Consider the following 12,139-nt stretch of genomic DNA (forward strand, 5'->3'; position numbering starts at 1 on the left):
ATACAGAACACCACAATTTGTTGTAGTGCCGACTCGCGGTTGGTATGCCATCAGACATCCAAGCTGCCTACGTACCCAAGCCTCACTGGGATCAGAGTTGACGTAGTTCGGTGCACCTAAGCTAAGCTACTTATGCCTAACTCAACTAAGACACCGATCTAGACTGATTTGGCTGTTTCAACATTTTTAAGAAGAGTTATTTAATTCAAGTTGAGGATTTTATTATCCTAGGATTTCATCTAAGATGCTATATGATTCTTATCTAAATGCAAGTTGTCACTTAGACTAATGCAGGTTAGCCTACATCATAGTTTACTAGGCTTGTCCTAAAGAAAGATTGGGTGACTAGTGTAACTAGACCTATGGCACGGTTGCTATCCATAGCAAGCGTCCATGATGAGGCTGGACTCCTAACTTTAGGACTTCCTAAAACCTAAGACTCCCTAAAACCTAGGACACGACCTGACACCAGTGTTCCTAAATTGGGCTCTAATGGTTCTTACGATGGAAACCGCGATCCAACAGTTCCGAAAGACACAAGATAAATCGATTTAAATTGTCGAGGTTAATGAATTTCAGATTTTAAGGATTTTCAGTTTCTGGACATTCAAGGATTACCAATGGTTCTAGGGTTCACCAATTTCGGCCCAGAATAGCATCCAAGGAAGGGAATCATGCGCTCTTTCCTTGTGCAATTTAATACTTAGGTTATAGCACCTTATTGCCTGGCATATCTCAGGATTTTCGTGGACAGTAACCTCGGAGCCAACAACGTGCTATAGCTTAAATATTCAAATTGTCAAAGATCGATCGCAATTGGGATACGATTATGGATGCGCTGGCCATTTTTCCAGGGAAATCTAAAAATCCTAAAATTTCTGTTTCGATGAATTAAGGAATTAATATGTGACAGAATTTTAAGGTTCCTTAGGAGCTTTGTGAAGATTTTTAATTAATTTCGAATTTTCAATGAATTTTATCAGTTTTATACCATATGAGTGATTTTACAAGTGAAACTGTTGCAAACAAATTCGAAATGAGTTGAAACTTCTACAGCAGTAAGATATGATGAAATCTAGCTTACTGAAAGATTTTCACAGATTTTTACATTAAGCTCATATTTAATTTTGATTTAACAATTAATTGATCAGATTGCAAAAATAACACAGAAACTACTAGAAATAGAAATATAAATTCAATGCAATTTCTAAAGAAATAAGATATGAGTAAATATAGCATGCTGTGAGATTTTCATGAATTTTAGAAATTATTTACTATTAATTTCGGATTTTTCAATTTTCAGCCTAGATTATGAATTAACACTACATCCCATATGAAACAAGATCTAAATGAATTGAACATTTTACAGAAGAAAGAAATATGGAATTTAAGATTACTGTAAAACTTTTGAGAATTTTATCTGTGATCTGATGTCAGTAAAAATTCCCCCAAAATCTGTTAATTTTCAAAGAAAGCATAAAATAATATACTAAAAAAATTCTAAAAATTCTCAAAACTTCATGTTAGAATATATCAGTATCATATTATTTTCCCACAAAATTGCATTAATTTTTGAATTCGTTTAGTATATATTTTATTTTTCTTTGCCAAAAAGATATTTTTGAAGAGTTTTCTATTTTTAAAACACGATTTTCGAGAAAATTACGACTCCGGAAAACATCCTTTAACCTTGTTCTGATATGATGAACACAAGAAAAATTTAAAATTCCAAAAAATAGATCATCCTGAGATGGCTATTTTTCCGAATTTCATAATTACTCAGCCATTATTTTAAATAAAATACCACTCTTCACTCAAATTCTAAAAAACCATTGATCCAATGTCCGATCCGATCCGATAGTTATTTTACTCTATTTAAGTAGAACATCGTATTAAATTTTGGGACGAAACGGATTCGAAACACCCATGTAGATCATGATTTTAAGCACACACATTTAATATTAAATTAAATTCCTTTAAATGCTTAAAAATCATGCAAAAATCCGAAAATATACCAAATAATTCTGAAAAAATCTGAGAACAGTGTACCTACCTACGGTGAAGATCCTCGCCGAATCCGAGAGCCGCAGAGTCCGAAAATCCTGCCGAAGCTCGATCCGCTCCGTCCTCTTTCTTGCTTTCTTCATTTTTTTTTTCTTTTATTTTGCTTGTTGTACTTCTCAGTGCTGATGGGGATGAGGTGGATGAGAGCGATTGAGAGACGAATGGAATGGATGAATGAGATAGATGAGAGTGTGAGAGAAGCCGAGGGAGAGAAACCAAGAGAGAGAGTGAGAGAGAGATCTCGAGAAAGATGTAGTGAGATAGAGAGAGTTGCAGATAGAGTGAGAGACGACCGAGAGAGAGTTGAAAGAGTTAGATGAAGAGAGAGAGAGAGGGAGGAAAAGAGAGGAAGAGAGAGAGAGAGAGAGAGGGAGAGAGAGACAGATATGGAGTGCTCTGTTTTTCTTTTCAATGGGCTAGAGAAGGTGAAAATGAGATGTAAAGGGGCTGTTGAGGGCTTGAGAGGTTGAGAGTGAAGGAGTTGATGGAGATGAGCGAGACAGAGACAGAGAGGTAGTGAGGGAATGAGATCGAGACAGGAGCAGAGATGGAGTGAGACAGCACTCTGTTTTTCTTTTTCTTTTTTTTTGTTCTTGCTTTGGCTTTGGCGGGCTGAAGAGGGTGAAATAGATAGATAGATGTGAAGGCTGTGGAGGTAGAGAGTTCAAGAGGGCTGTGAGATCAGAGAGAGAGCAGAGAAGGATCGAAAGATGGCTGGAAAAACAGAGAGAGAGAGAGATCGAGGGAGTGATCGAGAGATGGCTGGAAAAACAGAGATAAGGGGAGTATGAGAGAGTGATCGAGAGATGGAGCGCTGTGTGAGAGTGATCGAGAGATGGAGCGATCGAGAGATGGCTGGAAAAACAGAGAGAAAGGGAGTCCGAGAGAGTGATCGAGGGATGGAGCGCTGTGTGAGAGGGATCAAGAGAGGGAGTTGGCTGATGAGCAACGTGATGCTCTATTTTTTCCCTTTTTTCTTTTTTTTTTTCTTTTTTAATCAACGAACTCTTGCTCTTGGGGAGAAGAACCGTGCCACCCTTCCAACAAAGAAGATCAGAATCCCCCGGATCAGAGATGGCTACCCCAAAGAAGAAGAAGTCCAACCCCGACCCTCCTCTTTCCTTTCTTTTTTTTTTTTAGAAAACTGAAGGCTCCCCTCCATCCGGTGAAATTGCCATCTGCCCATTCTATATCTTTAGAAAGAGAGTTGATAGACCCAATAGAAAGTGCCACCCTGGCTTCTAAAAATATGGGATAATCATATAATGGAATTGATCTCTTGCAGCTGGTGGCCGAACATTGCCCAAAATCTATATTTTTCTTTTTCTTTTACAAGCCTGCACATTACCATTTCAATGTACAGAGAGGACCATGGCAAGGATGTGTTTCCACTTTATTGCTGTTTCCTATATCCTCACCCATACGGGCATGTTGTAAAATTAGAACGTATAAACATAGGCATATTAAATTAAAGGCCACTGTTTCTCAATATTATTCTCCATTTCCTTTTTCTTTTAACATGCAAAAGAGAGTAATTCCTAAAATGAATGCCATATTATTGCGCGCTATTAGAAGCTTTTATCATGGTGGGTCCCACTCAATTTTGATCAAATTCGTATGCCTCTTGGCTTCAAATCTACGGACTCGTTCAGTACTAGCTAAATTCTACATCTTCCCCCATGATTCTCAAAATCCGTAGGGCCCACTCCAAGCTTGGCCGAATGACCAGAGATCATTATGAGTGTGCACTCATAGGCTAGACGCATAGGCTGCTCCGATCCGTCCAAGTAATGTGAGCCTTAACACATGAATCAGTTGCTCCCTCCCCCAATCGATTTTATGGGTTGATCCAAACCACCCAATTGATGCATCATAATTTAAATTGGTTGTTAAAATAACCTCCCTGAGATCTTGACTGCTCCCTTGATGGGCATCTTTATGCATTTGATCGAAGTAGGTTCAAAACTCATTTTTCATTAAAACAATATGTGGACCCCCTGTTCGATCCAAATCTTAAACAAATGCTCAATGCGGGCCTACCAAACGGGTCTGAATTCTCTCTTGCTTGGATTCTCGTGAATAACCTCTCAACACTTAGCGAAAAGAAAAATATGGAACATTGCGGAAATGATCGGAAAGATTGAGAAAGCATAAGGGACGGACACGGGAATGGGAAACACTGAAGAAGATTAATAACAAGAACACTAACTTCTTTATTGATTACAGCAGAGCAAAATGGGGTGTCTACACCTATAAACACAACTTTTGGGTATTTTTTAAAATTTAACCTAATCTAATCGTTCTACAGCCCTAGAGGAACGTTTTCGTGTGGGCAAAAGTAGAGAAGCCATCTTGGAACCGAAAGACCGTGATGTGAGGTAAGATCCTCAATTCATGCATAAGATGTATGATCTTTTTATGGATGTTATGATATGATGTGATGATTTATTTCATGGTTTGTAATATTAATGTCCGCAATGTAATTTAATTATCTCAGTTTTTAATTACTCCCTTTGGGTAGTTGGGCGGACAACTGGTTTCCAGTGGAGATTGATTATGATGTATAGATTACATCGGCTAGTGTAGGACACTAGGGTAGTTTATATTTATTTGTACAAGACCAATTGAAGATGAGATCATTCTCTTGGTGCTCAATCGATGGATCGTGGATATTGCGGCATGGTGATGCTCCAGATTGACTGGAAGATGGTGGCGGATTCGATCCAACCAAAGCGGGACAAACTTACTGATGTTGCTGATGTTATTATGCTTCATATAATGAGGCAAATCAGATTACACTCATTTGGGAATTCGCATTGTGGCCAACGAAGTTTCCCTTGTGCCGTTGCACAAAGTCGTTGAAAATAGATGTGAGTCTTGGTTTGCAACCTAGAGGGGGGGGGGGTGAATAGGTTGTTTAGAAAACATGTCTTTTAAAAACTTTTACCTAAATCACCCTAGTTTTATCCCTTCTTAATTAAGTTCAATTAGTTGAGCTAAATAGAAATACCAATTTTCCAAGCTAAAAAACACAAGTTATTTAATAAACTTATTTAACAATAGTAATGGCTTAATTAGCAATGTTAAGATATTTAGGTTCACTTGGTGGATGATTAAAGATTACAAATATAGTACAAATCCAACAAGATAAAGGAATAAGATGTATGGTTTCGTTTAGGCCTTTTATCAAACACTTGGTTGAACCCTAGTTGATCTACTCTCTTTAGTTACTTTGCAAACACTTTGTGGATGGTTCATACAAGTAAAACAAAAAAAAGAATAAATACCACAACAAGATAATGTAAAATGAGAGAAAGAGAGAAAGAACATACACACAAGATTTATAGTGGTTCGACTTTCAAACCCAAGGCCTACGTCCACTCTTCTTGAGGTCGCACTCAAGGATATCCGCTATTCGAAGACCACACTACACCCGGCTCCAAGGCTCTTTACAACCGATGGGAATTAATGTAGGATGCCCTTGCCACCTTTACAATCCAAAGGGAATTAAATACGGATGCCCTTTCCACCGATCAATCGAAGGGAATTAGAAACGGATGCCCTTGCCACCGATACAGATGAAGAAGAAGAAAATAGCTTTGCCTCTAAGTAGGTTAGAATGTAAGTTGAAACTTCTAAGATATTCTCAAAGATGAATATAAATAAAGCCTAAACCAATCTCAAAAGATTTTCCCTAATCAAGGCACAATGAGGTTGGTGAGAGATTTTACCCAAAAATAATTACAGATGAATTTCTAGGGTCTCTTAAGCTTGGAACATGTTCATAGAATGTTAGGTTATATCCTTAAGTGTTTTTCCAAAGTCCCCAAGGTTCATATATAGGGGATAATGAAATATTCCTTTTTCAGACTCCCCAACGGTCTTCTCGGAGTTCGCTCTCGGAGTTCCGAGTGGACCGTTACAGGTTCATTTTTGAACTTGGACCATTTCTCGGAGCTCCGAGAATAATTCTCGGAGTTCCGAAACTGGATTTACAACAATTAGCGTCAAACTTGAAAAATTCATCTCTTTCGTTTCTCGTTTCTTGTCGGATTTCGACGTTCTTACACTCTACGGATATGAGAAAAATGAGAGCTATCTGTTAAAAATATTTTTAAAAATATTTGAAAATATTTTAAACAAGTTTTGATAGGATTTAGTTGCTGGTCCAGGTTGGCCTTCCGAACTTGGTTTTTGTTCAAATGTGATTGAATGCCATATGGGTCCCAACATGTTGGTACACCACCATGGTCATTCACTTGTCCATTTAAGTCATTCTTTAAGCTTATTGGTTTCTTTGAAAAATATATTTTTAGGGGTTTTAAGATGTGCCTTGACTAGAGAAAACACAAGAGAGATAGATGATACAATCTACCATTTTACCACACTCTTGAATGAACTGTTGAGGTAGCCATTGCTTGATCTTCTCTTTGAGTGCATAACTTGCTTTGGGATCTTCAAGGTTGAGTTTCTTTGCTTGACACTTTCCAAGGATGATGCCACCATTTGGTTCAAGCTCTTTTGCAAGTTGTTGATTCACAAGCTTTGGCCTTCATTGATTTTCCTTTGTTTGTTCAATGCTTTGAGATGACTAATTTTGAGCTTCTCCTTGGTTGATCCTCCAAGGTATGATTGATCCAAGTATGCTTTAGCTCCTTTGCATTGTGTTTGGTCCATCTTCAAGCATATGCCATCAATTGTGTGTGCTAGCATGGATTGACCTGTGAATTACTTGTCTATAGCACAACACTCAAGGCAAACGATCAGGCCATAAACGACTAATCAATTTGAGTTTGTTAATCATCAAAATAAGGTGATTGAATGAACCCATGAGAACTCATGGGCTAACAATCTCCTCATTTTTTATGATGAGAAACCAAATTGATTAAAGAGGTGGGAGGAACCTCTTATGAGGATTAGATAAACAATATAAGCATAACTACTCCCCCTCAACATATGCATAAGTTTGATTTACCAAATTATTATATAGAATGCATATGAATTATGGACATCTAGTCAATTTCATAATTCTCCTTCTTTTGGCATAAGCAAAAAGAAAAGATTAACTGTTAAGTTAGATTTACCAAATTTTAGTATAGAATGCATATGAATTATCAACATCTAATCAATTTCATAATTCTCCCCCTTTTGGCATAAGCAAAAAGGAAGGATTAACAGTTAAGCACAATACAAAGTATGAAAGATATTCAATGAATATAGATGCTCCCCTTAACTTCTTATAATGAATACAAGATAAACAAGGTATAGATGCCATAATAAGAGCATAACAACATAGAAACAAGATACTAAATGTAAATCAAGTCTATGTTGGAGAAAAAGCAGAGAGACATTACATTTTAGCTCAAATTTGTAGTGTATATGAATAAAACAAAAAATTGAATAACCCTATGACCCGTAATTAATTTTATAAGAATAATATGGCCATATAAAGCTCATGTTATACTTATCATGAAAAAAATAGAGTAAATGTAAAGTTTAGCATGATAAACCCCATTTTTTTTGTTAAGATATAAAAATTTACGCATAATAAGTTGGGAATGTCAAAATGGATAATGCAAACATATCATTATAGTCCATATGAATATAAAGATGTCCAAAATTAGTTCTCCCCCTCAAGATTTGTCATTAGCTTTAGGTGAAACCTATGAGGTAAGGCATGACAAAGCATAATAGGCCAAAAATATAAAAGTGAATACATGGCCAATAAGACTTATCATGAATATATAGAATAAATCACTTTATAAGCATATGATAAGGGTATCTTTTTATAGGGAATATGATAGACAACTATAAGAAGGTCATATGAAAGAGATTCTAGAGCTTTCTCTTTATCTTTACAATAGATGATACCAAGTTTAAAATCTAACCAAATTGACTATCCAAGATAAGTATGAAGCCTAAGAGGATATGACACTAAGGTCCTAGGCTATGGGATTTTTGTCTATACCAAAAGAAAATGGTAAATGATACTAAAAATATTAGGTGATACCAAAATAAGAGCACAAGACAAGCCAAATCTAACATATATGGAGCAATCATGCTCCAAATGAGTGTACTTATCATATGATAAATGATATACACATTAAACATCATATGATAAGCCCCTAAGGACAAGATTTAACTCTAAGCTCCCCCTTTGAAAATGAATCATACAATGTATGACTCCAAAGGGTTGTCAACAAATAGACTCCAAGGAATTTTGGAGATATTTACCAAAATATAACACATTAGATTCAACCCTTGGGCTACAATGACACTTACAATTTAAGTGTCAGTTTATCATGATTAAATAATAGCCATAGTCTAACTCCACATGATAAACAAGTATAGCACAAAATATATGAAAGTTTTGGCTCATGCTCCCTCTAAGTGTGATATCATATTCTACAATTCAAATATACTTCCCTAAATATGTAACATACAAGCAAGCCAAGTAGATCCACAAATACATATATCTATATTTTAAAATTCATATTAGTCATGAAAGTATATCTAATATAAGCTTTTGGAACACATACACATATAACTCATTAAAGACTTCATATTACATATAGTGATAATCATTTAGCACATATATATGGTTTTCACATTAAGTTCTCTATTGTGGCTTATCATGTAGATGAATACTAAGTGCAAGGTGGTATAAGTTATGGTGTGTGCACTTGGCCAAAATACATATAGATACGTACCAATCAAGCAATATAAGTCTATTGTATCTATACTACATTTTCTAATGATGTCATCATTAGGCTCAACCTAGATACATAGATATAGTTTAAGATGTACACATGTATCTAGAAACATATTTTCTAATGATTTTCACATTGAAGCTCAAATATAAACTATATATCAAAATGGGATATCTAGGGAACCCTTTCCAATAGATATTGCAATTAAGTATAACATGTCAAAGTCTCATTGTACACAAGTTTAAGCATATAGACTTTGAATATTTTCAAAAAGATATTTATCAATTAAGCTCATATACACATAGATACATGGGAATCAATCAAAGATAAGCTCATGGTATCTATATTACATTTTTCAAAAGATTTTCAAATTAAAACACATACCCCTAGATCTAAGATAAGCAAGATATATTCATGTTGAGGGTTTTGGAACCCAAACCATGTTGGTTCCACCCAAGTTTGTCCTATAAGATAAGTCTTTTCTAACCCAAACAAACTTGCTACTTTATACAAATCTAAACCTACATCTAGATTTGTAATGTACATATCTACTACAATAATCACAAGAAGCATATGAATAGGTAGATGGATAAGATGATCTACAAGAATGCATATGATGGCAAGCATGTTTTATAATTTTCTTGTAGATTATGATTTTTCAACTCAAGATTTTTATTTTTAGCTTTCATCTCTTCAATATTATGTTTCAAATTTTCAATCTCACGAGATGAGCTCATTTTAAACTTTTTTCTTCTTCTTATAAGAATTTGAATTTCTCAATTAAAGTCAAGTTATCCTTATTTAATTTTTTATTTTCTTCAATCAAATTGTTTTCTTTAAACAATAAATCATTGAAGTCCTTTTGAAGATTTTCAAACTCGTTAGAAATAGACTCAAGTGACTTGTTAAGTTGTTTATTTCTCAATGCTTGCTTTTGTAATGCATGATAAACCTTTTCATATTCTTCTTGAAGTACATCAAATGAAACTTCATTTTCTTCATCTAAAGATTCTTTATCCTTTTCTTATAATGCCATTAAGCAAATATCTTTATTGTATGAGTTTTCAATTGAGTTCCAAATTTCATTAGCATTTTTACATAATGATATTTTATCATAAATATAAGGTGTCAAAGAACAACACAAGATAATTATGGCTTTAGAATTTAAGTAAAGTAATTTCTTATCTGCTCATTCCATCTTTTGATTTTAGAAGGTAAACAAAATCCGGTTTCAATTATTCTCCAAAGCTCAAAATCTAGAGCCTTAAGATAGATTTTCATACGGGTCATCCAAGACCTATAATCGGATCCATCAAAAGGTAGAAGACTAGAAATTGAGTAACTTTCCTCAAATCCCATTTTTCTTAGGTTGCCAATAGATCGTTCTCTTGTAGGTTTTCAAATGAAAGCCTCTATAAGAGCCTAAGCTCTAATACAGAGTGAAATTCGATGTGAGTCTTGGTTTGGCAACCTAGGGGGTGAATAGGTTGTTTAGAAAACTTTAGCCTTTTAAAAACTTTTACCAAAATCACCCTAGTTTTATCCCTTCTTAATTAAGTTCAATTAGTTGAGCTAAAAATAAATACCAATTTTCCAAGCTCAAAATACAAGTTATTTAACAAACTTAATTAACAATATTGATGGCTTAATTAGCAAGGTTAAGATATTTAGGTTCACTTGGTGGATGATTAAAGATTACAAATATAGTGCAAATCCAACAACAAGATAAATGAATAAGATGTATGAAATACAACATAACAACCCAAGAGGGGGTGAATTGGCTACTTAAAAATTTGGGGCTTAATTAATTGAGTTACTAAAATCAATTTACACATTAAGCCTTAACAAGTTTAACCCTTGATCAATCAATAAGGATATTAAGAGCTAGGGTTTAGATGTTACGTTAAATATGCATTAACTAACCCTTGTTCAATTAAAACATAGACATAAGTTAGGTTAGAGATTACCAATCACCATAATGTGCAAATGAGAAGGAGAGGAAGAAAGCATCCACAAGGCACAAGATTTATAGTGGTTCGGTCACAACTTGACCTACTCCACTCTTCCAAGTTTTTCTCATTGGGATTCTTCACTAACCAATAAGATTCTTCAAAGGGCGAATCTCAAAGCCTTAGACCAACTCCTTCTTCAAAGGGATCACACCCTTTTCTGCACGAAGCCTTTCCGAGGACACCTTCCTCGTACAATTGATTTACCTTTCTTTCCGGACCAAATCGGAGACCCTCAAACATAGAATGAAGAAATAAAAAGAAAGAAACTCTCAATGCCTCTTGATAGGTTGATTATAACATTTAAAGCTCACAAACTCTCCAAGGAATATATACAAATGTAAAGCCTATGAAGATCCTCTTGATAGAATGTAAAATTACAAGTTCAAAGAGGATTAACCTTTCATATAAAAGTTTAGGTTTAAGAAGATGGGATTTGATCTTGCAAAAGGTTGTGTAGAAAGGTTTTTGATAGTGTATATATAGCCCACAAGGAAATATGACCGTTTGAGGGGTAAAATTATAATTTACAGGGTTGAAAAAGTCAACATGTGAAACCCCAACGGATCTATTTCTCAGTCGCGGCGGTCGACCGAGGCACGACGATCGCCCACCCTTATTAGGCTCTTTTGAAATTCAAAATTCATATCGGTGCGGTCGCTCGGCGAGGGCTTACTGTTTGAATTAAATTTTTGCTCAAAACACTATCGCGGTCGACCGGACCCATGGAGGTCGACCGCCCACACCATACTGGATTGTTTCTGTTTGAAACAGAAACGTATCCGCGGTCGCCTGGCTTGCCCCGATCGACCTGCCCGATAGAATTCGAGATGACTTGGATTTCCAGGTTCCATCCCGCTGTCGCCCGGCATAGCCCTGTCGACTGGCCGTGAGTAAAATTCCATTTTAACTTTAAAATCCAAGGGCTTTTGGGCTATGGTCTTTGGGATTTACTCCAAGGTTTTCAAACACATTTTTGGGTGTGTTGATGGTTTTCAAAGATGTAAAATGTTAAATATAAAAACCATTTTGAAAACCTTTTGAAGGTGCATTTTATATAAAATCAAGAGGACTCCAAATACATTCTAAAAATAAGAACCTTGAGTCTTCTTGGAATGTCTTGGCTCCTTTGCACTTTCTTGCACTTCTTCAGCTTGGGTCAACATCTTGACTTTGTCTTGGCTCTTGTGACATCCTCCAATCTTCACTGCATGTTGTGAGGTGCATGAGGTGTCACCAATGACTTGTTCAACACCAAGCTTCTTCTTGACACTTGCTTAGGGAACTTGTGTGATCTTCTTCATGATGAGCTTCTTTACTTGAACATCTTCAAATGAGGATGTCTTCACTGTAGGT

The sequence above is a fragment of the Tasmannia lanceolata genome, unplaced genomic scaffold (genome assembly GCF_043159265.1).
Source record: "Tasmannia lanceolata isolate RefF3 unplaced genomic scaffold, GAP_Taslan_0.1 ptg000012l, whole genome shotgun sequence".
NCBI lineage: Eukaryota > Viridiplantae > Streptophyta > Magnoliopsida > Canellales > Winteraceae > Tasmannia > Tasmannia lanceolata.